The sequence below is a fragment of the Peromyscus californicus genome, unplaced genomic scaffold (genome assembly GCF_007827085.1).
Source record: "Peromyscus californicus insignis strain IS unplaced genomic scaffold, ASM782708v3 Scaffold_10__1_contigs__length_136768540, whole genome shotgun sequence".
In the NCBI taxonomy this organism is placed as follows: domain Eukaryota; kingdom Metazoa; phylum Chordata; class Mammalia; order Rodentia; family Cricetidae; genus Peromyscus; species Peromyscus californicus.
In genome coordinates, this window is record NW_026294391.1 from 96385193 (window position 1) to 96409021 (window position 23829).

The window sequence follows — 23829 nt, forward strand, 5'->3', positions numbered from 1 at the left end:
CGAAATCCCATGCACCTTTTAATCAGAGAATGCAGTCTTCCAACCAGTCTTAGAGACGTTCCATTGTCTTTCATACAAGTTATCTGTAGGATGCTGTTCTCAATTGCATCAGTTAGTCTGAAGTGCTTCTAGTCATGGTTTTAGGACGTGACTCAAGGGTATGGCATTGCTGGATCACTAATCTTTCAAGTACACCATCCAACAAGTGTAAATTATTCATAACGCCTGGAGTATGGCCATGACTCAGCATCAGAATCAAAATGTCAGGAAGTTGCCAGGTTTTGAGACCTAATAGCATGCTGAGATTGATTCATGCATCACTAATACTGCAATCAGCCTATGAACTAGTGGTGAGTCAAATATTATGGTGATGTTTTATTTGTGCTGAAATGTGATTTTATTTGTATGTTAATAAATAAAGTTGCCTGGAGATCACAGGTCATAGCCATTAAGCAGAAGTCTGGTAGTGGTGGCACATGCCCTTAATCTGATCACATGGCAGGCAGAGTCTCTGTGTGTTCAAGGACACAGCCAAGCGGTGACACGAACCTTTAATCCCAGTACCAACCATAGAGACCTGGAGGTCTGTATAGATAGGCAGTGACGAGGAAATCATGTGGTTGGGTTTAAAGCCAATGAGAAGGTAGAACAGAAAGGCAATAAAAAGACAGGTCACACAGGAGAAGGTGTCTCTCTCTCTCAGGGGAAGCAAAGGCAGCAAGTGGTAAGCTAAGGGAGTTGTGGCTCTTGCTTTGATCTCTTAGGTTTTAGCTCTGTATTTGGCTCTGTGTTTCTTTTTTACAAAGACCTTTCAAAATTTCATCTACAAAATATAATTTTGATAATAGCATGTAAATAACATTCCCCACAATAGATAAGCAGGTAAGGAATTCTGAATATGATTTCACATACATTAAAACAAATAACTTTGAACCACACAAATTTATCATGGCTTTCACCAATCAAATAATGCAAATAATTTCATGCAAAAGTAAGACAGAAGGAATATAGGTACATGCTGAATGATTAAGGTAATAGTATGCAAATTAAACACTGGTGGGATCTCTATTTTAACATATCATTTAAGCACTCTGTTAGATTCAACATTATTATCTTTACATCCTGCTAAGATTGCATGCTGATATCAGTGTTTACTAATATTTACAGAATATGTTCAACAAATCTTATTAAAGCATAAGAGTCATCTTATTCTTTATTCCCCCTTTAGATGGTTTCTGATATGGTATCCTGAGTTCATCTGGCAAGCAAGTTTCCTGAAGTGCTATCCAAGCTACAGAATTTGCCTTAGAGATTCCATACTAATATCTATATTCAAATCATACATTCAAAAATCACCTCTCACATTTCAGCATCTGTGCACAGTTTACACAATTCAAAATTTGTCTCTATTTGAGCAGATCAAATCTTTATTATTTTATAATCCCACCCATCAAAGCAACAAAACACTTTTCATAGTAACCCACTAAAGATCAAGGCTTTACATTTTTACGTAAGGCATCAATTAGAAAATAATTCTTAAAATCATTAAATTGTTATGTTTTAATATACCTTATAGCTGAAGAGCAAAGTACTGTCTTGAGAGAGATCACTGTTCAGGATGTAATAAGCAATCTTCTTCTTCTTCTTCTTCTTCTTCTTCTTCTTCTTCTTCTTCTTCTTCTTCTTCTTCTTCTTCTTCTCTCTCTCTCTCTCTCTCTCTCTCTCTCTCTCTCTCTCTCTCTCTCCCTCTCTCTCTTTCTCTCTCTCTCTCTTTCCTCCCCTTCTCCTCCTCCACACTCCTCTGATGCTTTCAAAGACTGATTTGTAAATAGTGTGTCCTGTACCCAAAACATTCACTTCATGTAACTACTTCAAAGGCAAGGAATAGGCTGTCCTCCAGAGCCTCAATTCTCACTACAAACCCAATGCACAATGTGCAACAGTAGGTTTTAGAATCCTTGCTGATAATTCTACCAGTCTGTTCTTTCATGTCTACAAGGTACAGTCTGAAAAAACATGGGACTGGTATTTACTAGATCATAATATATTGCATCATATTATGTCTTCAGTTATAGGAAAAGTGTTTACAAATACAATTAAGTATTTATATCACATGTTTGCCTTACAGAAATTAATTTTAGGAGCCTATTATCTGCCATGTACTGTTATAAGTACTGGAGATACAGCATTGAACAATAAAAAAAGTATTTGCCTTCATTTCTGGTATTGGAGACAGATGGTGTACTCATCAAATAATTATAAATTCTACAAAAGAAAGCAAAGCAGGATATCAAGAATGAGAATGGTGGTGGTTCATTTTTGATAGGATGATGAGGGAATGCCTCTCAGAGAAAATGATATTAGGATTCTCAGTGAGGGACTTAGCCAGCATTAGATACAGGGAAGGAATTTTCCAAGGAGAAGAAATTGCACAATCTAAAGCCCTATAGCAGTAATAAGCTTAGTAGTTCCAGGAATAGCAAGAGCAGTGAGACAGAGATAGGAAAGGCTGGTTTGGTATTGTGGTTTGACATGAGGGGTGTGTGTCTGTGTCTGTGTGTCTGTGTCTGTGTCTGTCCTTGTGTGTCTGTGTGTCTGTGTCTGTGTATATGTGTAGTTAATGTTTTGCTTTTGGAAATAAGGTTTCATGTACCTGGTCCTGGCCTTAAACTTGCTATATAGTGGAAGCTAGCCTTGAACTCCTGAAACTCTCATTTCCATCTTCCAAATGCTGGAATTAGAGAGGTTTGCCATCATACCAGCCTTGAGATTAGAAAAGGTTGGAAGATAATTTCATCTACTTAGGCATGCAAGGGGATGTCGCAGTAGTGAATATATCATTTATTTGTAGTAATTAAGAGTTCAGTTTGCAATCGTTACATTTAATCTGCCTGAATAATAATGGTAGAAATAGGTGGATACTTGACTTTACAGAGTACGGGAAGGTCATTGCTGTAAGTACAAGTCTGAGAGCCATGAAACACTCAAAGTACTTAGGCACAATGGAAGGTACTAAGAAGATGAGACAGAATTGACCTGTATGGTAGAGGAGAATTATGGACGAGAATCTTCAAATATAGAAAAGTCAGTATATGAGGACGGAGGTACAAAGGAGACAAAGCAGAGGCCAGAACGTTAGTTGGTGGTGTCCCACTTTCTCCCAAGTCGAGAAACTTCTTCCGGGACCAGACAATGACAGGCAGTGTCAGAAGCTCCTGCTAGATGAAGTAAGATGAAGCTTAAGAATAGTCTATTAGCCGGGTGGTGGTGGCACATGCCTTTAATCCCAGCACTCGGGAGGCAGAGGCAGGTGGATCTCTGTGAGTTTGAGGCCAGCCTGGTCTCCAAAGCAAGTTCCAGGAAAGGCTCAAAGCTACACAGAGAAACCTTGTCTCAAAAAACCAAAGAGAGAGAGAGAGAGAGAGAGAGAGAGAGAGAGAGAGAGAGAGAGAGAGAGAGAGAGAGAGAGAGAATAGTCTATTAGATTTAGCAGTAAAAAGGTGAACAGTGCTGTCTCTAATTGACCTCATAAAGTAGAATGTCTGAATCACAATAAATTAGTGTTCAAAACACAATGATGGGGCAAAATTTGAAGACAACAAGTGCACGTAGCTGTTAAGAATAGAAAAGAGGGGACGGGGAGATAAGCGGGATCAGGATACTTGATGGAAAATCCACGGAGAATCGATAAAAGTTAAGAAAAAAGAATAGGAAACACAAACAAAGGGTTTTCCCTATTTTTCACACAATTGGTACCATACAAACTATTTCATCCCTGGTCATCCAAATATGTAAGCATTTCTCTCTACCAGTAACCAACCAATTCCCTAACAGACAGCATCTGGGTGTCTAATTTATTTGAAAAAACATGGCAGGTTGAGGGCTGATACAACTTAGCTACAAATCAGGGCTCAGATAACCTCCTTCTTGAGTTACATTCATTTCCTGTGATAGCTCCCAAAACTCGGGAAACATTGCCTAAGTGTCTCCATTCATTATAAATAATATTACAGAATATGCAGATGAATAATTCAGTGATTGGAATGGTATGTGAGACAGGTCACAGAGCTTCCATGCCTTCTCCAGGCACCTCTGTGTATTCAGCTACCCAGAACACCCTGAACCCTAATCTTGGGTCCTTATGAAGGCTTTAGTGCAGAGGCAGGATTGATGAAAGCGTTGGCCATTGTTGATCAACTTAGTCTTTAACTTTGTCTTCTTTCCCTGGACATAAGACAATTGCATCTGTGGGGAGGAGGTGAGACTTACCACTTAGGAGAGAGCAAGACTTGTGTCCAGGAAATTCAGTCTTTGAAACAAAGATCCTTTCCATCAAAATGACCACATATGTCATAAAGGGAAGATTTCTCTCATGTGTGAAATCTAGAACAGAAAGAAATTGACATGAAAGAGGAAAGGTACTATTGGTAAGTAGATGGGGATAAGAGGGAGAGAAAGGAGGACATGACAGGGTAAATGTGGAGTAAGTACGATCAAAGTACATTATATGCATGTATGGAAACAGCACAGTGAAACCCACAATTACATGCAATACACACTAATCAAATTTTGAAGACAAACATATAGTGTCATACTATGACAGTCCCATTCAGTCACTAATAATGAGTCCAACCCATCTTCCTATCATGAACAAAAATCAGGGCAAGGTCACTCAAATTTGTAGATTTTCAAACAACACAATGTCTTCTTTGACAAGTTTTCTATGCATTACAGGATTTACATATACGACGAGATCTCTCATTTATTCTCTTTGAAATATGGACACAAAACATCCCATGTAAAGGCTTGCTCCCATCCTGCCCTTCCTTAGATTGTTGGCAGGAACATTTAGTAACAGGATAGTGTTATTTGAGAGATACATGTCAAGGTAATTTAGGATTATTTGTCAAAGGGTATCATGAGAAGTATGAGCATTTGTCTGAGGAAATTAGAATCTTCTGAAGTTTGAGTTGGATGGCTGGCCCAGTGTGTAACTGCTTGCCATATAAGTGTGAGGACTTGAATTTCAAATCCCCAGAACCCATGTAAAAGTTGATTTTGCAGTTCTCTACTCCCAGTGCTGTTATTGAAAGGTAAGTAATAAAGTCAAGAGAATCCTTGGGTGCTCCTGGGCTAGCTAGCCTGGTGTCTGTAGTGGAAAGTGACGGAAGAGTGACCCTGATCTAAACAAAGTAGAAGGCACAGGCTGAACCCCAATGCTGTCCTCTGACCTCCACATGTGTGCTATGGCAAATATGCATCCACACTCACAAACATGAACGCACGCACATCATACATATTCATATATCACGCAAACTCATGTACATACATGTATTAGCATATATAGACATGCAGACACAAACACACAGAAACTACCAAAGTTTAACTTCACCAACGATTACCAACTGTTTCCCATTTGTGCACATTATTTTGTTAACCTGTGTTCCAACTTATTACATTTTTAATCAACAGTATTACTTTTGAAAACCTGGGGTCAACATGATAGCTCATACGTAAAGGTGCTCACTCCCAAACCTGATGACCAGAGTTCAATTCCCAGAACCCATATAGAGGAACAAGAGAAACGATTACCACAAGTTGTCCTCTGACCCCTATAGGAGTGTCATGGTACATGTGGCGACACACAACACCTATACACACACACACAAAATACAGATAGATAGATAGATAGATAGATAGATAGATAGATAGATAGAAGATAGATAGATAGATAGATCGATGATAGATAAATGATAGATAGATAGATGATAGATAGATGGATAGATAGATAGATAGATAGATAGATAGATAGATAGATAGATAGACAGACAGACAGGACTAAAGGGATGGCTCAGCACTTAAGAATGCTCGCTGCACAGTCATAAAGATTGGAGTTTGGCTCTCAGCACTAATTTTAAAAGCTAAGCGTTCCTTCAACAGACTCTAACACTAACTTGGAATCACCAAGGCATATATTCACACAAACATAGAAAGAAAAATAACAAAGAAATAAATAAATAAACCTACCATTTCTCCACAATATTGAATAACTCTATTTTCTGGATGCAGTCTGAATTTTCATTTGTTTTCTTCTATGTATGTTTTCTGTAGAAAGCCATGAGAAACCATTTTAACTATATTTTTACACAAATGTTTTAAAATTTTTTGCTGGCTGAAATATAATTGAAGGTCTGAACCAGTGTAGCACCAGAAATAAATTCTGAATTAAAAATGAAGAACAAGTGCTGTGGGATGTTCTGTATGGCAAATGTGTTGCTCTGATTGGTCAATAAATAAAACACTGATTAGCCAGTGGCTAGGCAGGAAGTATAACAGAAAGGAGAAAAGAAAGAACAGGAAGGCTGAGTGAGAGACACTGTCAGCCATCACCATGACAAGCAGCATGTGAAGATGCTGGTAAGCCACGAGCCATGTGGCAAGGTATAGATTTGTGGAAATGGATTAATTTAAGCTATAAGAACAGTTAGCAAGAAGCCTGCCACGGCCATACAGTTTGTAACCAATATAAGTCTCTGTATTTACTTGGTTGCGTCTGAGCGGCTGTGGGACTGGCAGGTGAGAGAGATTTGTCCTGACTGTGGGCCAGGCAGGGAAACTCTAGCTACAAACAAGAATGAAGAGTACTTGTTTGCTACTAACCTTTCCCACCTTATTCTTTTCTGTTTTGGTGTCTTGAAAATGATCAGGGATAAAAAAAATATAGCAGAACACAGTCCCAAAGAGTTAGAGTAAGTGCATTTCTCTAGGCAGGATTGTGTTTGCTTTGCTTTAGACCAGAAGGCAAAACATGGAGAGTCACACCACTTCAGCTCCTTGCCATTGGCTTCTTCCTCCTGCACTGTAATCTTCAGGCTGATTCCTCTTGCCATCTCCTTTCTGACTTTCTTTCCCAATTTTCTCCCTCTTTCTCTCATTTTCTATGGAATATATAAATCAGACACTTGTCCTGAGTCACCCATTTTCAGTGTCTTGACTTGAGTTATTCCATTTAGGGAATCAATGTCAACATGGAATGACTTGGCACCTTGTTTGCAGAAATTGGATGCTATGGATAACCAGACCCACCTTCGCTTAGCAGATTTATCAAGATACATAACATGATGAGGTACAGTAGGAAGATAAGCCCCACATACTGGACATATCAAATATATGGAAACTCCCAGTGCAGACACACAGGCCCAGTCAAGAAAAAGCACTGTAAACTGAAGTATAGCACACCAACCCATCCATTTTCCATAGGTCACTCAATGTACTTGAGACATTCTGGTTGGGAGATTGTCAAGAGATGAATTCTCAACTATTCTCAGATTCAGCTAAACATATTCCTGTCTGCTGCCCACTTCCACACTATCTGGACCCGCATCTAACCTTTGTGATCTGTTCATTAACCCAGTAGTTGGCTACCTGCATTGACTCTTAACAATGATACTCTAATTTGCTTCTGACTCCTATAGTTTCTTTAAATATTTTAAAGCTTATATATATATATATATATATATATATATATATATATATATATATATGGTTTGAATGTTATGTATGCTAACAAATTGAAATGGAATGAAAAGTTTGCAATTTCTGTTGCTATGAATCCAAGTGAAACCAAGAGTATTCTGATAAGCAAAGCTGGTGGAATCAATGTAGTTTGTGAATCTACTGGCATTCAATAAATTCTGACATCATGGAAAGACACTGGCCTGTGTTATTGGTAGAACTTACTTTCAAATCTCATGTTCTCTTTTGGAAGCTGATATATGTTTGGATAATTTGTTGTCCTTATTTTTCAAAAATTAAAGATGCCTTTCTTTTATTTTTCAAATTTTGGTCTTACAAGGTTTTACTTTTAAAGTCAGGCATTAAGTCCTTAAACTTGCTATACAGCCCACAGCAGCCTCCAATTTGCTACATACTCCAGTCTGGCTTCAGATTCATGATCCTCCTGCCTAGGGTGGCCGAGGGCTGAGGTTACAGAAATAGACCTGCATGTCCAGTACAATATTTCTTTTCAATATAGTTTTTTTTATTACTTTGGCTTCAGAAGAATTGTTTCCACATTTAATTTGCAGATTAAAGTCATATTTCAACCACAAGTGTTCTCTTTTTTTTTTTTTTTTTTTTTTGGTTTTTTGAGACAGGGTTTCTCTGTGTAGCTTTGCGCCTTTCCTGGGACTCACTTGGTAGCCCAGGCTGGCCTCGAACTCACAGAGATCCGCCTGGCTCTGCCTCCCGAGTGCTGGGATTAAAGGCGTGCGCCACCACCGCCCGGCTGTTCTCTTTTAAAGTTACTTTTATTCATTTGTAGCCAGAGCTTTCTCATTTTTCGGTAGACTGAACACCTTCATTGCAATGAATCCCATGATTTAAAAGTCCTGGTGCATTGCATCCCTCCTCCCCAAACTTAAGGGTTCTAAATGCACATCTTAATCCTAAAAAATACGTCTACTTGTATGTATTGTTTTTGACAGCTGTGTTGAGCCTAGGCCTGACACTTTCCTAAGTGACAGAGTTTTCTCATCAAAACAAACCCCAGAGTTTCTGTTTGTATAATCTGTGCCTAAGTCCACCTTTGCTTACTATATTAGTGCTGACATGGTCATGGGCTTCTATCCAAATCATCCTTTCTCAGGCATTTCTTGAGCTTCCATTTTATACTCAATGCTGAAAACAGACAAGGCACAGTATTTCCTGCCCTTGGTTCTATCGATGGAGCAGAGGAAAATAAATAATTATTATAAAGGATGTTTTTGACTTATTACCAGTAAAAGGGTGAATTGATACAATCTTCTTTGGAGGTGATGTGGCTAAGATCATCAGCCATCAGCTTCAGATATTGTGGAAATCAAGTTTTAGCCGGCACATAGCCAGGCGAAAGAAGACCCATATTTGAAGATGATGTTTCAGAATGTCCTTTCAGCTCCACGAAGCATGCAAATGGCAGGGTTGTCTCTTATCTTTGAATCTAGGCATTAAAGAGAATCAATCTTTCCTGCCCTTCTCATCTTTTTTCCATCCTACATAGTAGAGTATGGTCTTGGTACAGAGCTTCCTTTGATCAAGCAGATGAGTGAAACACCTCAAGCGTGAGAGAACAACTAGCTCGGTGAGGCCCAGGGCCACTGTTGACCTATGGCAATGAGATTGAGAACTCTTCATGCAGCTCTGGACTCACTAGCCCCGGATAGTCATGAAATCAAAGCAAGATTTCTTATTTCAGCAGAACCTGTAACTTAAAATTCAAATTAAATGGCAACTTGGCAAGGTGTATAAAGATGTTTTGAAGTATGAATCAATTTATCCTCAAATGTCCAAGAAACACATTATACAGTGCCACCATTCACTTTCTATATAACCTTAATGTCTGAAACCTTGCGTAGCATTCTTTTGAAAAGCCTCATATAATTAGCCTTGGTTGAAGGTCTCATACATACTCATTCCATGGATAAACTAAATGGAACCATCAACCTACTTTCAAGCATTATAGCCACAACATTTGGAAGTGATAAAATACATCATGACAACACTTCAATGCTCCAGTGTTTCTCTTTGAGGTTTTCAAGAGGCTTTACAAGTTCTTGGAGTTGTTAAACTAAAGGCAGTGTCTACTGAAGGAGCTTCTCTGGCTTGCTGGCAGTGTGACTATTATGTGTAGCACTCACATAGCTTTATTCCTGTTTGGTATCCACAGAGCCCAGTGATTCCAGCTTATCCAATATCCTTTGTGCATTACAACAATGTCCTGGAATCCATTTCCTCTTGGTGAAACAATGTTCCTTCTATCAACAGTATGCATTATTCTTCCTGCAATTTTCTAGATAAAGATAAATAGCTTGTTCTGTAACTACAGTTTAATCACTGCTGGATAACTAAAGCCAAGCAGACCTTTGGGGATAAAAGGAATTACTGTAAGGCTGAGCCAAACTTCTTCCGATCATCTGTGCCTAGTTGCAAAAGTCCATCACAATTGGGTCTGTGGCTGTCCATGTTCCCTTTTAGAAGGAGAATCATTGGAGGGTCCTTGGACCCTTGCCTGAGTATCTGATGTATGTATGTCCCAGTCACTTTTATGTGATATTGTTTTAATTCAAGTGGTATTGGGAAGAATCTAGAGTTTATAGTCTATGGAAGACTACATGATTGGGGTTCTATCTATGTATCTATAGGGAAATGATCATCTGTGCTGTGTGAAGACTTTCCAGTGTGGCTGTTTTGGGGTTACCAGTATTCCTGTCAATAAACCCTCACCCATGATCTGTAGGTAATCTGGATAAACTCACTGGTTCCCCAGAACAAACTTTGGTGAACTCACACTTTGGTTTCTCATTAGAACTTTAGGAGGAGTGGGTAGACATTGTTCACAACACTGGTAGTTGGATATGGCCACATCTTTTTTTGACTGAGTATCCAATGAGGTGTTTAGAATGACTGGTACCTCCTATGCTCCCAAACCACTTCACACCTTGAGAGAAAGTGGGATACTCACTATTCAGGGTCTCCTTAGCACTCCTCATTTGATTGAAACTTACTATATGAAGACAGTGAGGCAAATATACAAAATTACAAACACATACTTACCTTCTACCAATCTATTTTAACCCCAGCTTGTGTTTTTAAGTACTACCAGTGATTATTTTTCAGCTTGGGAAAAAAAATTTTCAGTTCACAGACCTATATTTCTTTTCCCAGTCCATGGGCCAGATTTTGCCTTATTTCTATCTTTATTCCATTTAGACCACCTTACATTCCCCCAAACTCAGGTGCCCCCTGTCTGTTTGATCATAACTTTAAAAAATATGGAGGCCTGTTCTTTTCTAAAGAGGAAACAGAGGGGCAGTGGATCTGGGGGACAGAGGAGTTTGGGGGAGCCCGGAGGAATGGAGGGACGGTAAATTGTGGTCAGGCTGTATTTTATGAGAGAAAAATCTATTTTCGCCGGGCGGTGGTGGCGCACGCCTTTAATCCCAGCACTCGGGAGGCAGAGCCAGGCGGATCTCTGTGAGTTCGAGGCCAGCCTGGGCTACCAAGTGAGTTCCAGGAAAGGCGCAAAGCTACACAGAGAAACCCTGTCTCAAAAAAACCAAAAAAAAAAAAAATCTATTTTCAATAAAAATAAATCTAACTCTCATATTTTCTCTGTGCCGGCACCAGAGCAGGTAATTGTTGATGAAAAGAGTCTCACTATAGATGAGTTCTATGGTAAATTTATAACATTCAAGGTTAAATTAGCCCACAGTAGTAATCAAAAGCCTTACTATATGTCTCTGTCCACATTTATTTAATTCTTTGTAAGTACAAAGCTTTTCTACTCTCTTCAATCCTTTCCCCTTCATCCCCCACATGCTGAGCACGTGCCCTTGATTTCACATTAAGAGCAAAATTGAAGGTGGACGCAATGGCTCAGTAAAGTGCTTGCTGTGGAAGCATGTGAACCTGAGTCTGGATCTCTGGAACCCATGCGAGAGCTGGACATGGTCATGTGTGTCTATAACCTTAGTACATGAGATGGGGAGCAGAGAGAGGCAGATCCATGAAGCCCATTGTACAGCCATTTTTGCCTAACTGGTGAGCTCTGGGTTCAGTGAAAGATCATGTCTCAAAAGATAAGGTGGAAAGCAATTGTGGAAGATATCTGCCATCAACTTCTCGCCAACACATACATATGCAAAGCACACATGCCCATAAATCTATATGAACACATACACTACCCACACCAAAACTTGAAATTATCAAGATTCCTCCATCTTTCCAATTTGTAATAAGAGCCTTCTTTATTGTTTTCCCAGCCTCTTCTGTTATTATATATTTCCACCTTCTAATGTAAAAGTCCTCATATATGCTCACATTTGTTAACATTACCTGGAATATTACAATAGTTTCTTTCATTATTTCTTGGTGATGCTGGACATGGAAGCTTAATAGCCCCTTAATGTCAGTCCAAATCTGTTCTGTGTGTCATGCCATCTCTTTTCATATTGGAAGCCAAGTGTATATAGTTGGTTTGAAAATGTGAATCTAGTAATGTAACTTCCAAGCTAAGAATTATCCATAGTTCCCTTCTTATTTTAGAATTTACAAATAAGGATGAGAATTCTTGGTTTTTTACTTAAGGCTCTAAATATTATATCACTTGGCTAGTTCTTCAGCTACTTTTTAGCAACTGGTGTATGTGTGTTCTGTATTCAGACTACAATGACTATACATGTTTTTCCCCAAAGATTCTTTGGCAAGTCATCAGACTTCCAATGTAAGGCAAAGTTACCAAAGAACTATTATAATATATTGATACTTCCACAATATCAGTCCCTAAAGTATTTGTCTCCATAAGAGCCTTTAACTTGTATAAATACTAGACTTATCCAAGGAAGGTAGAAAGGTAAAAGCACATATTTCCTGCAGCAGGGCTAAGTTCTTCTTGTGGAGGTATTCTTAAAATACATAGATCATCAATACGTTTAAAAAATACATATGGATGAGGTCATTCAGCTTTCTCTGCTTCAATGAAAATGAGCCACCTGAAGATCATGAATATTCAAAACATGAGAGCAATTCATCTTCATTTCCTTTGCCTAATCTATGATACGGTAAGCCACAATTCTACAAGTTGGTCTACATTCCTTCCACTTACTTAGCCCCCAACACAATTTCATCAGCATGCATCATATGCTAAAGATTCTCTTAAGTACTTTTGTGATCCATCTGTATCATCACATACTCCCTGCAATGCTCATAGTGCTAGCCTTCGGAGCCTCTTGACTGTTCAACTACTAGAACCTCCAGATACACTTTCCGATTAATCAAGTTCAGACCATTCTCCCTATTGTAGTTGATTTGATCTTTAAAAAGCTCAGACATATAAAAACTCCCCCCAAAAACTTCCCACTGCTTTATTGAATGATTTATGATAAATCCCCTTTGGATGTGCTTCTCTAAGAATTGCACATCAGCAACTGTCTTAACCCACAGCACAGCATTGTGGGATACATGCTGATGTAATCACATTTGACTCATAAAGTAACTTGAAGCACAAAGATGCTACATGAGTATCTTAGAGTCTCATTAGTTAGCAAGTGATGACAATGAGATGGAAATTCAGATGTTCCTCAGGACTTTGTGCCTTTAAGCTCTATGCTGCTATTGTCTCTCATAAAATATACTATGTACATGTATATGTACATAACAATGATGATTAAAGAAGAAAAGGCTGTGAATTTGAGAGGGAATGATTGGGGCATGGGAGGAGTTTGTAGGGGAGAAAGAGAGGTATAAATTATGTAAATTTAATACCTACGTATGCAATTCTCAAAAAAAAAAAAAACACCCAAAATTTTAACAAGGAACATAATACAAAACCTTCAGCATGGCAATCAATGCTTTCCACTCTCTGGGCCTTATTAACCAGTTCAGTCTCATCTGCTGTATTGAGGTTTTAAAGAGTTGGACCTTGTTTTGTCCCTAAGCCTTTGTCCAAGCAGTATCATTAAGATCAATTATGGGCCGGGCGGTGGTGGTGCATGCCTTTAATCCCAGCACTCGGGAGGCAGAGCCAGGCGGATCTCTGTGAGTTCGAGGCCAGCCTGGGCTACCAAGTGAGTTCCAGGAAAGGCGCAAAGCTACACAGAGAAACCCTGTCTCGAAAAACCAAAAAAAAAAAAAAAAAAAAGAAAGATCAATTATGGACTGCAACCCACAGCTTTAGGGAGACTATCTAGCAAGGAGGATCCTAGGAGGCACCAGGCCGAGCTCCAGGAGGAGGAAAGAGTGGAGGGATTCTATGAGCAAGGGACATCATGATCATGATGGGAAAATGTACAGAGATGGCCAGCCAAACTAGTGGAAATGCATGAACTGTGGACCAATAGCTGTTACTTGACTAGGTAGGCCCTCTGGATAGGTGAGACAGTTGTTTAGCTTGAACTATTCAGGGGGCCCCCAGGTAGTGGGATCAGGATCCATCCCTGGTGCATGAGCCAGCTTTTTGGAGCCCAGTGCCTATGGTGGGACACCTTGAGCAGCCTTGGTGCAGGGAGGAGGGGCTTGGACCTGCCTCAACTGAATGTACCAGACTGTGCTGACTCCCCATGGGAGACCTTGCCTTGGAGAAGGTGGGAATGGAGGTGGGTTGGGGGGAAAGGATGGGAGGACAGGAGGAGGGAGGAGAGCGGGATTTGTGGTTGTTATGTAAAATGAATAGAAAATTTTAATAAAATAAATAAAACAGATCAATTATAGTTTACCAAATTTCATCATGACTAGATTACTAATGACCTTTAGCTGAGGTAGTAAATAGAGCCTTCTGTATGATTTTGGGCTGGTGTCAATTATTCAGTAGTAATAATGATATTCTAATAAGACACTAGTACCCTCCCTTTGGATATCAGACTACCAAAACAATTGTCTCCATGGGACTGGAATTTCCCCAGAAATTTCATGTTGGGAAAAGGAAAAGGCTACAGGCTAGTATCAGTCAGAGGAGGAACTCTTCTCCCAGAAAGACATTTTACATACTTCTGAAAACCTGTCAGATCATCCTGCAGGAGACACTGAAGCCCAGATAAGGATGGGTCAATAATTGCTAAAACCACAGCTTATCCGTGATAAGTTATGCATGCCTTTGCTTTCTGTTTAAACCTCCTGTCAGGACCCTGAAGACACATTGAAAAGGGAAAGGAAACAGGAAATTTTTGTTCTCCTTGCAAATGGTGCTTGTGGTGCTGCTAGGGACCAGGCTCTGATCCTAACACTGCTAAGATTTGGCCTTCCAGACTAAAGTATGCACATCTCCTCTGTACTCTGTATTGAACCATATAAAAAGGAAATTCTACAGCATTTTTAAAGGTACTCTTCATTCAGTAAACAACTCTCTCACATGCTAAGTATGTGGGCCTGGAGAGCTGGCTCAGCAGTTAAGAATACTGACTGCTCTTACAGAGGACCCTGGTTTGATTCCCGGTACCTATGTGGTGGATAATGGTCAGTAAATCCAGTTCTAGGGGCTTCAACTACCTCTTCTGACCCCCATGAGCAAGGCATGTGGGCAAAATACCCACATACATAAAATAAATTTAATACATCTAAAATACAACTAAGTATGTGGACAAAGATGAGAATTCTTTTTGTTTATTTAATTGTCATTTTCCTCTATTTCAAGACGATAGCTGGGGTCGTCATTCCTCACCTAACATTGCTGGAACCCAAATTGGCAATTTGAAAACCCAAGATCACAAGAAAAATAGCATGTTCAGTAATGTCACTAAGGGTCTTAAGGGAAGAGGTGAAATTCTTTTTAGACTACTAAGAGGAAAGTAAGCGGCATATGCTTAATTCAAAAAGAAATCACAAGTCTGATTAAGAGTAAAAGGCTACAGGGAAAAGGAACCACTCAGTATTAGATGGCAACAGGCCAGTAGGAGATGTAAAATCAGATGCATTTGCTTGAGTGTACTTGATCCTAGACACAAGGGACACGATCTCAGTAATGATTCAATCTCTTAAGCATAAAATAGGATTGGCAGCAGAAAATATAAAACAGGCAATTCCAGCATGAGACAAAATGATAGATTAGAGAGTCTATCAAGAAAATAATGGAAGTTTAGTGCTCAATAATCAAAAGGGACATACCAGAACTTGAGGACTATCTAAGTTTTCAAATATCTGTATAACCCAGCAGTCAATTCAACTACTAACCAAACTTGTATATTTTACTTTCCTGGGAGACTGTTGAATATAAGATGGCTTGATAAACATTTTAAAGTGGAAACTTCTAGTCATCCTTTGTTTTACATCTAGTATCCTCCTATGAGTGAATACATACCATGTTTGTCTTTCTGAGTCTGGGTTACCTCACTCAGGATGATTTTTTCTAGATCCATCCATTTGCCTGCAAACCTCATGATGCCATTGTTTTTCTCTGCTGAGTAGTACTCCATTGTGTATATGTACCACATTTTATTTCAGGCCCTCTGGATAAGTGAGACAGTTGATTAGTTTGAACTGTTTGGGAGGCATCCAGGCAGTGGGACCAGGACCTGTCCTCAGTGCATGAGCTGGCTGTTTGGAACCTGGGGCTTATGCAGGGACACTTGGCTCAGCCTGGGAGGAGGGGACTGGACCTGCCTCAACCGAATCTACCAGGTTGAGCTGAATCCCCAAGGGAGTCCTTGCCCTGGAGGAGATGGGAATGGGGGGTGGGCTGGAGAGAGGGTGGGGGGACGGGAGGAGGGAGGACAGGGGAATCTGTGGTTGATATGTAAAATTAAATGAAATTATAAAATGAAAAAACAGAAAAGTTACCCCCCCACACACAAAATACAAATAAAGTGAAAACTTCTTACATACCCACATTTGTTTGTGTCCTAGATTCACACAATGATTAATTATCAAATGACATGGTAAATTCCAGGAAAGAAGTAAGCAGTTAGAAACCCAGAGAACAGGTAAGTACTCAATCTGATCTTGGGAGTAGTGGTCCAAAGAGAGGCATTTAAAAAACTGAGATGCAAGCTGTCTCACAGATGAGAAGGAAATATTTGCCAGAGAGATGATGACATATTAGGGGAATAGTGTGTACTCGGTGTGAACTGGTTATGCAAATGGAAAGAACAGATAAAATGTAACACATTTGGGCATCTGCAGGTGATTTGTTTTGGTTGTGGTTTAAGATAAGATGTACATAGGCATGCCTTTTGGATCATGTTCTAAGACTTGGATTTCATCCTGAGCATTGTAAGTAAGAACTGAAAAGAGCTTATACCTGAAGGTTGTGTGGTGTTGTGGGATCTAAAACACAAGTGAAAAGTTTACATTTGAACAGATAAAAAGGCTGCTTTTTTCCTTTAAGACAGGACAAAAAGCATGAGTGAAGATGAAAATGAATGGCTCTATAAAACAAACAAAAGATGAGTGAATTAAAAATGCAGGCACACCTGAAAACTTTTAGTTTCTAGGTGAAATAGGAGGTAAGATAATCTCATGAAAATAATGTGTATCAGCAGAAAAAGATTTTTAAAAAGAGAGATAGGCTGGGGATGTGGTTCAGTGATATAACAATTGTCTAAGGCATAGAGAGAGTAGGAGGGAAAGGGATCATAAGAGAGAAAACCAAAGGAAAGTAGGGAAGGAGAGAAGGACAGAGGGAGGGAGGGAGGGAGGGAGGGAGGGAGGGAGGGAGGGAGGGAGGGAGTTTGTCATAGCCACCAAAGAGGATGTAAAGGAGCTGAAGAAACCAGATGGATCATAGATAGATATGCCCTGGTTAGTACCAATTCATTCTTCAGATTTCAGATGAGGTGTCACCTGCAGAAGATACAGTGAGATCTCTCTATTTCATGCTTTTGAAGTACAGATTATATTTCCTGTAGAGGCTTATCATAATGTTAATCTTATATGATTGAGATCTACTCCATACCTATTCGGTCACCACTGTATAGATTAACCTTTAGTTTCCCATCTCTAATATATGAATAGCAATAATCTCTGCCTCTATTGCTACTTGTTCCACATTTTATGGGTCTTGTACTAAGTGACTATGCATTATAATAAAGAGGAAAGGGAAGCCCTGAAAGGTCAATCATGTACAAGTTCAAGAGTTGGTACAACTAGAATTCAATCCAAGTCTGCATCAATCCAAAAGCTAAACTCTCATTTCTTGTCTATAACACTTGATTAGGCACTAGGCAACTAAAGATTTCATACATGAACCACCCTGGGGTTATATATTTTTCAAAGTTCCTTTCTTAACTTCCCTGCTTAGAAGGAAACCAAAATGAACAAATGTCTTACATCCAAATGAATGACTTTAGAAATAAATTCTCTTGGCAATTTATAATTACAATTCAATGAAGATAATACTCACAGCAGGAATCTGTCTCCTATCTCCCAAATAATTGTGTATACTCACTCAGCAGTAAAAACAATGACATCATGAAATTTGCAGGCAAATGGATGGAACTAGAAAATATCATCCTGAGTGAGTTAATCCAGACTCAGAAGGACAAACAAGGTATGTACTCACTTATAAGCGTATAATAGATGTAAAGCAATGGATAACCAGACTACAACCCACAGCTCCAGAGAAGCTAGCTAAAAGGAGGACCCAAAGGGAGATGCATGGATCACCCTGGAAAGGGGAAATAGATGAGATCTCTATGAGTAAACTTGGGATGAGGGTTGAGCAATGGAGGGGAGGGGAGGGGGGACAAGAACATGAGGGAACAGGATGGCCAAGCTGGAACAGGGATGAAGTGGGAGAGCAATGAAAGAGATATCTTGAAAGAGGGAGACATCATGGGGATAGAGAGAAACCTGGTGCTAGAGAAGTTCCCAGGAGTCCACAAGGATGACCCCAGCTTAGACAACTAGCAATAGTAGAGAGGGTGCCTGAACTGGCTTACCCCAATAATCAGATTGGTGAATACCCTGTCATCATAGAGCCTTTCTCCAGTAACTGATGGAAGCAGATGCAGAGGTCCACAGCCAAGCACCAGGCTGAGCTCCAGGAGTCCAGTTGAAGAGAATAAAGAGAAATTCTATGAGGAAGGGGAATCAAGATCACAATGGGAAAACCTGCAGAGACAACCGAATCAAACTAGTGGGAACTGCTGTGAGATGTTCTCTATGCTGTGAATGTGTTGCTCTGATTGGTTAACTAATAAAGTGCTGATTGGCCAGTAACCAGGCAGGAAGTATAGGCAGGACAAAGAGAAAGGAGAATGCTGGAAAGTGGAAGGTTGAGTCAGGAGATGCTGCCAGCTGTGGCCATGAGAAACAAGATGTAATGTACCGGTAAGCCACAATCCATGTGGCAACTTATACCTTAATAGAAATGGGTTAATTTAAGATGTAAGAACTAGATAACAAGAAGCCTGCCACAGCCATACAGTTTATACGTAATATAAGTCTCTGTGTGTTTAATTGGGTCTGAGCGGCTGCAGGAGCTGGGTGGACACAGGAGTACTCCAGCTACAGGGAATTCATGAAGTTTAGACCAACAGCTGTGGAGCCTGCATGGGACTGGACTAGGCCCTCTGCATAAGTGAGACAGTTGTGTAGCTTGATCTGCTTAAGGGGCCTCTAGCAGTAGGATCAGGATCCATTCCTGGTGCATGAGCAGGCTTTTTGGAGCCCATTACCTTTTGTGGGACACCTTGCACAGCCTTGAGGCAGGGGGAGGGACCTGCTTCTACTGGATGTACCAGGTTCTGCTGACTCCCCATGGGAGGCCTTACCTACTTGTAGGAGGAAATGGGGCTTGGGTTGCGGGGGAAGCTGGAGGGCTGGAAGGAGGGAAGAGGGGGATCTGTGATTGGCATGTAAAATGAATAAAAATTTTTCTTAGTAAAAAAAATTGTGTATAGTCATCTACAAGCTCGTTCTGATACTCTACATTATCCATCTCCCCAGCATAGGTTTTAGTCTCACTGACAAAATATAAAGTTTAAGTCTGAAGAGCTTATGTCTCCTGCAGTACATTAGAATGACCATGGAAGCAATTTTCAGTAATAGAAAGAGTCACACAAATCTGAGCAAGATTCTTCAGCTCTTACATCTGTCTTTTCTTATGAAGACAGAAAAAAAATAACACTTGCTACAGTTTATGAAATGATTAGTGGGACAACGCATACAAAACATCTTTGATACAGTTAATATAATTTCTTTTTCTTCTGATTCTTCTATATCCAGAGGTTACTTCCTATGAATTCCTTGAAAAGTACCCCAGAAGCAACCAATTCCACTTCAACTCCTACCAAGTAGGAACAAGAAAAACAAAATATCCTGAAAGCAGTTTTCATTTACTGATAGAGTATTGGCATTATAAGAATTTCTGTCTCTACTTTGATTTCTCCCAATGTTTAAGCAATCAAATGTAAACATTATATCACCAGGCACAGTTGGGTTGAATATCTGGGTTACTTTACAGATGAAGAAATTAAGATAAGGAAAGCTAGGTAATAGGCATACACAAGGAAAATCTAAATAAAAACCTACATTGTTGGTTATTAGTTTAGTGTTATCCACAATAAAAACATCAGCAATACCAGTACTAATACATTAATATGATTCCTGAGTCTGAAACTCACTACAATAGTCTATTATTATCATAGTATATTATATACATGTATAAAATATCACAATGAAGCCCACTGTATTGTACAATTAATAGATGCTAATAAAATGGGGAGAAAATAGCAGATAAGCTCTTGGTGTTGATGGCCTGGTTTTATGTGCTCTCTTATACAAAAAAAATTAACCTGGAAATAAACCTAATTGGAAGCACTAACAGTGTATAAAGTGACTGACATATTTCGTGTTGACCATTAATATTTTTTCTTGCAGGGAAAGATAGTAGAGGCTAGCACATTTTTAGAGCACGTGTGTGAAGCTGGAACTTTTCTTTTCATAACCCTGGTATCCATGTAATCAGAATATATGAGTAAATGAAGCCACACATACACAGAATGTGCATGTTCTCGGAAATGAATCAGAACATCAAAAATAAATGAAATCATTCCTCATGGAGAGTCTCTATGGTTGTCTCCAGGCTTAAGAGGGAAAAGTTTCAGAAAAGTCGAACCTTCTCCTTTATAGTAGAATAATCACATAGAAAATTGTCTCAGAGAACTCTAAAAGGCAAGTACTTCCAAAGGATCACTGTTGCTTGAAAGAGGTAAGATTTTATAGGAAATACAGGCCAATAAAAATTCATCAATTGTATTATTCATGTCATACTAATAGTACAGCATATACTAATTAGATTCATTCAAAACATGTAGTATTTCCCCCAACTATTTCCACTAAATCAAACTTTAGCCACACACACACACACACACACACACACAAAATGATTCATGTTCCCTTTAAGCAAAGATGATTAAAGCAAAATAAGCAATTACTCCAAACAAGTTACTTCTCATTACCAAATTTCATACCCAAATGAAAGTTCGAGACTTACTCTGTGTGAATAATGTGTCCAGTTGCAATCAAATTCTTCTGAAATACCACTGAAATCTGCCTCAAGGAACAACTTCAAAGCTTAATGGGTTTTAAATGACCTTAGAACTAAAGCTTCTATTTAAGTAGGAGGAGCTCCAGCATTAGCTGCAAAAAGCACCAACTATCATGAGAAAATTTGCATTCAAAGCCAATCAGCACTCAAAGTTATATTTGCTTTAAAAATTTCAGCGGAAATTATATCTGACTGGTTTTCCCTTTTAATTACTTCCTGATATAGCCTCTTAGTATTGCCAGTATTATTCTACTACGTGACTCACCACACTACAAATCAAATGATAATCTAAAGACAAGCATATGATTAATAGGTTTCTGTTTTATCAGCATATACTGTGCAAAGGCATCGTGGTTTTGAGTGTTAAATACCTTTAAGTAGAAAAAGAGGAATCCCCAAACCTGATTTCTATTCTGGGACCTGGTTTCACAGTCAGCTCTTGAATCTTGTATGATTTCCTTAGCACTCTTGGCACTATTTAGAAAAAAATTATTTCAGGGCCTGATGATGTAGCTCAGTGGCTCAATGTATGCTCAGCATGTGCAAGGTAGTAGGTTCATTTCCAAGCACCAAGAAAAAGAATGAGGAAAAATATTACTGAATGGGACCACAGGCATCATCCATTTTATGGTTGCCCTGGACATATAGAGACATTTTATTTCACCACCAAGGTGTCAGTACTCCAGTACATAACCACTAGTCCATGATCCTGTAAAAACCATAACTAAACTCAGTAGGGTCTGAGACAAGAGGAATAGAGAGGTAGAGAGGAAGAGGGAAGGGAAGGATGGAGGGAAGGAGGGAGGGGAAAGGAAAGAAGGAAGGGAGGAGGAAGAGGGAGAGAGGGAGGGAGCGTGGGAGGGAAGGAAGGAAGGAGAAGAAGGGAAGGAGAGAGGGGAAAAGGATGGAGGGAGGGAAGAAAGAAGAAAAGAAGAAGGGGAGGAGGGAAGGAGGGTGGGAAGGAGAAAGGAGGGCAGAAGGAGGGAAGGAAGGAGGCAAGGAGAAAGCAAGGGAAGGAGAGAGAGAGGGAAGGAGAGAGGAAAGGGGGAGAGAAGGAGGGAGGAAAAGGAAGGAGGGAAAAGACAAGATATGACAAGGGAAGAGAGGACTGCGTAGGAAGAGGAAAAGGATGGGAAGTGGAAAGAGAAGAAGGGGCCATGGGAGGAAGTAAGCTCAAAATGTATACATGCATGAAAGTGTCCGAATGAAACACATTATTGTGTAGAATTAACATACAATAGCAAATACACTTTAGTGTTACGTCATTTTAACCCTCTGTTTACACAAAAATCGCCTCTTCACTTGGCCTTTATGAGCTGAGGATGGAGCTCTCATTTATGTATATGAAAAACCCTGGACTTGAAATCCAACATCACAAAACAAACAAAGAAAAAAAAAGTTCCTATATCTTATATAATTTAAATTGATGGACAATAAGTGGAGGATGTCTAAAATTCCTCTGGTTTCTAAAAGCCCTGATGTGCTCCTTGGTACTATAGTTAAACTCCATTAAGTGCCATGCATTTTTTTGCACTGAAAATATCAAATCTTTCCACAATGGGCTGAGATTTTTTTCATTCCAGATAAAATTAAGAAACTTGGGCTAACGCTCACCTTTTCTTCACCTTATAAGTCTCCACACAGACTTTCTATGGCCCTGTTTTGATCTCCATGTTCATATAAAGTTACATTTGACTCATACAAAGCCCTAAGACTCCGGAAGAGTTTTGCTATTTTCCTAGGTAGAAGAGGTGCCCGCAATGGTGAATTACACATGAGAATTAACTGAATTTGGACTGTGTTTCCAAACCACTAACACTCCAATGGATGAAAACCACACTCTTTCCATTGGAATGCATGTTCAGAATTTAAAGATAAGCTGCACTCTATATTAGAGGTAGTTAAACAAAGGTAATGCATCTAAACAGAGAGCTGTGTGCAGTCTTCTCTCCATTACAAAGTTTGTTTTATCCCAAAATGGCTTTCTTCCCCCAAAGGTCTTTGTATTTGTATTCATTTCCACAGTTAATGTTTCTCTGTAATACTTTTTTGAGACAGGATCTCAGCATGTAGCCCTCGGTGGCCTCAAACACGCGACCCCCAATCATGTCTTACACTTCAGATTCCAAGCGTATGCCACCACTTCCAGCCTAGTGTTTCTCCAACTTTGAAGTTAGGAAGGCAGAAAGAAACTTCAACTTAGAGAATATGGCATTTGCTTTCCAGACATCAGCTGTTTTAGCTGTTTCACAATCATTTTGGTCAGAAATTACTTATCAAACCTCTGTGTGAGAGTTTAGTGTCAGAATTTGCTGACATGAAAAATAAATAAAAGGAAATGTAGACTCAGACTTTCCTTTCTTTTTCCTGAGATTGCAATTTCAATGAGCTCCAGGAAGTGTTCCTCCAGCTTCCTGCTTCCTGTAAATCTTTTGGCAGCAACAGACACCTCACTGCACTCTAACTCATGGTCAATATTATAGACTCAGTTTTGTGGTGTCTTGCAATAAATAATGCAGTACTTGTAATAACAGGTATGTAAAGGATAAGTTCTATTGGGTCAATGAGCTTCTGTTTTAAACAATAATACATTATTCTTCTGTTGCTGAAGTTTTACTAGACAGTCCCTTTATCCTGATCAGACAGCTCAATTGGCAAAAGAATAGGCTAAGCTTTGCTGCTCCATGTGAAAAGAACTTCACCCAAAGACAATTCATCTAATTTTCCTAAAAGTTCTATTTCAACCTTTTCTAGTGACATGGATGCATTTATAAATCAAAGATAGCTCTATGACTCTGCTTCAGATAAAA

The 23829-nt window shown here is 39.4% G+C and overlaps 1 protein-coding gene across 1 annotated transcript in view; it reads right to left on the reverse strand.

The window, feature by feature from the left end:
* Il13ra2 (interleukin 13 receptor subunit alpha 2) overlaps positions 1 to 23829 on the reverse strand; it is a 56125-nt gene that overhangs the window by 20067 nt on the left and 12229 nt on the right. Inside the window, exons 2-3 of the mRNA XM_052746586.1 lie at positions 6028 to 6105; positions 4270 to 4383 (exon numbers count right to left, since the gene is read on the reverse strand). The gene's annotated coding sequence lies outside the window, so the exon portion shown is untranslated. The remainder of the gene's footprint in view (positions 1 to 4269; positions 4384 to 6027; positions 6106 to 23829) is intronic.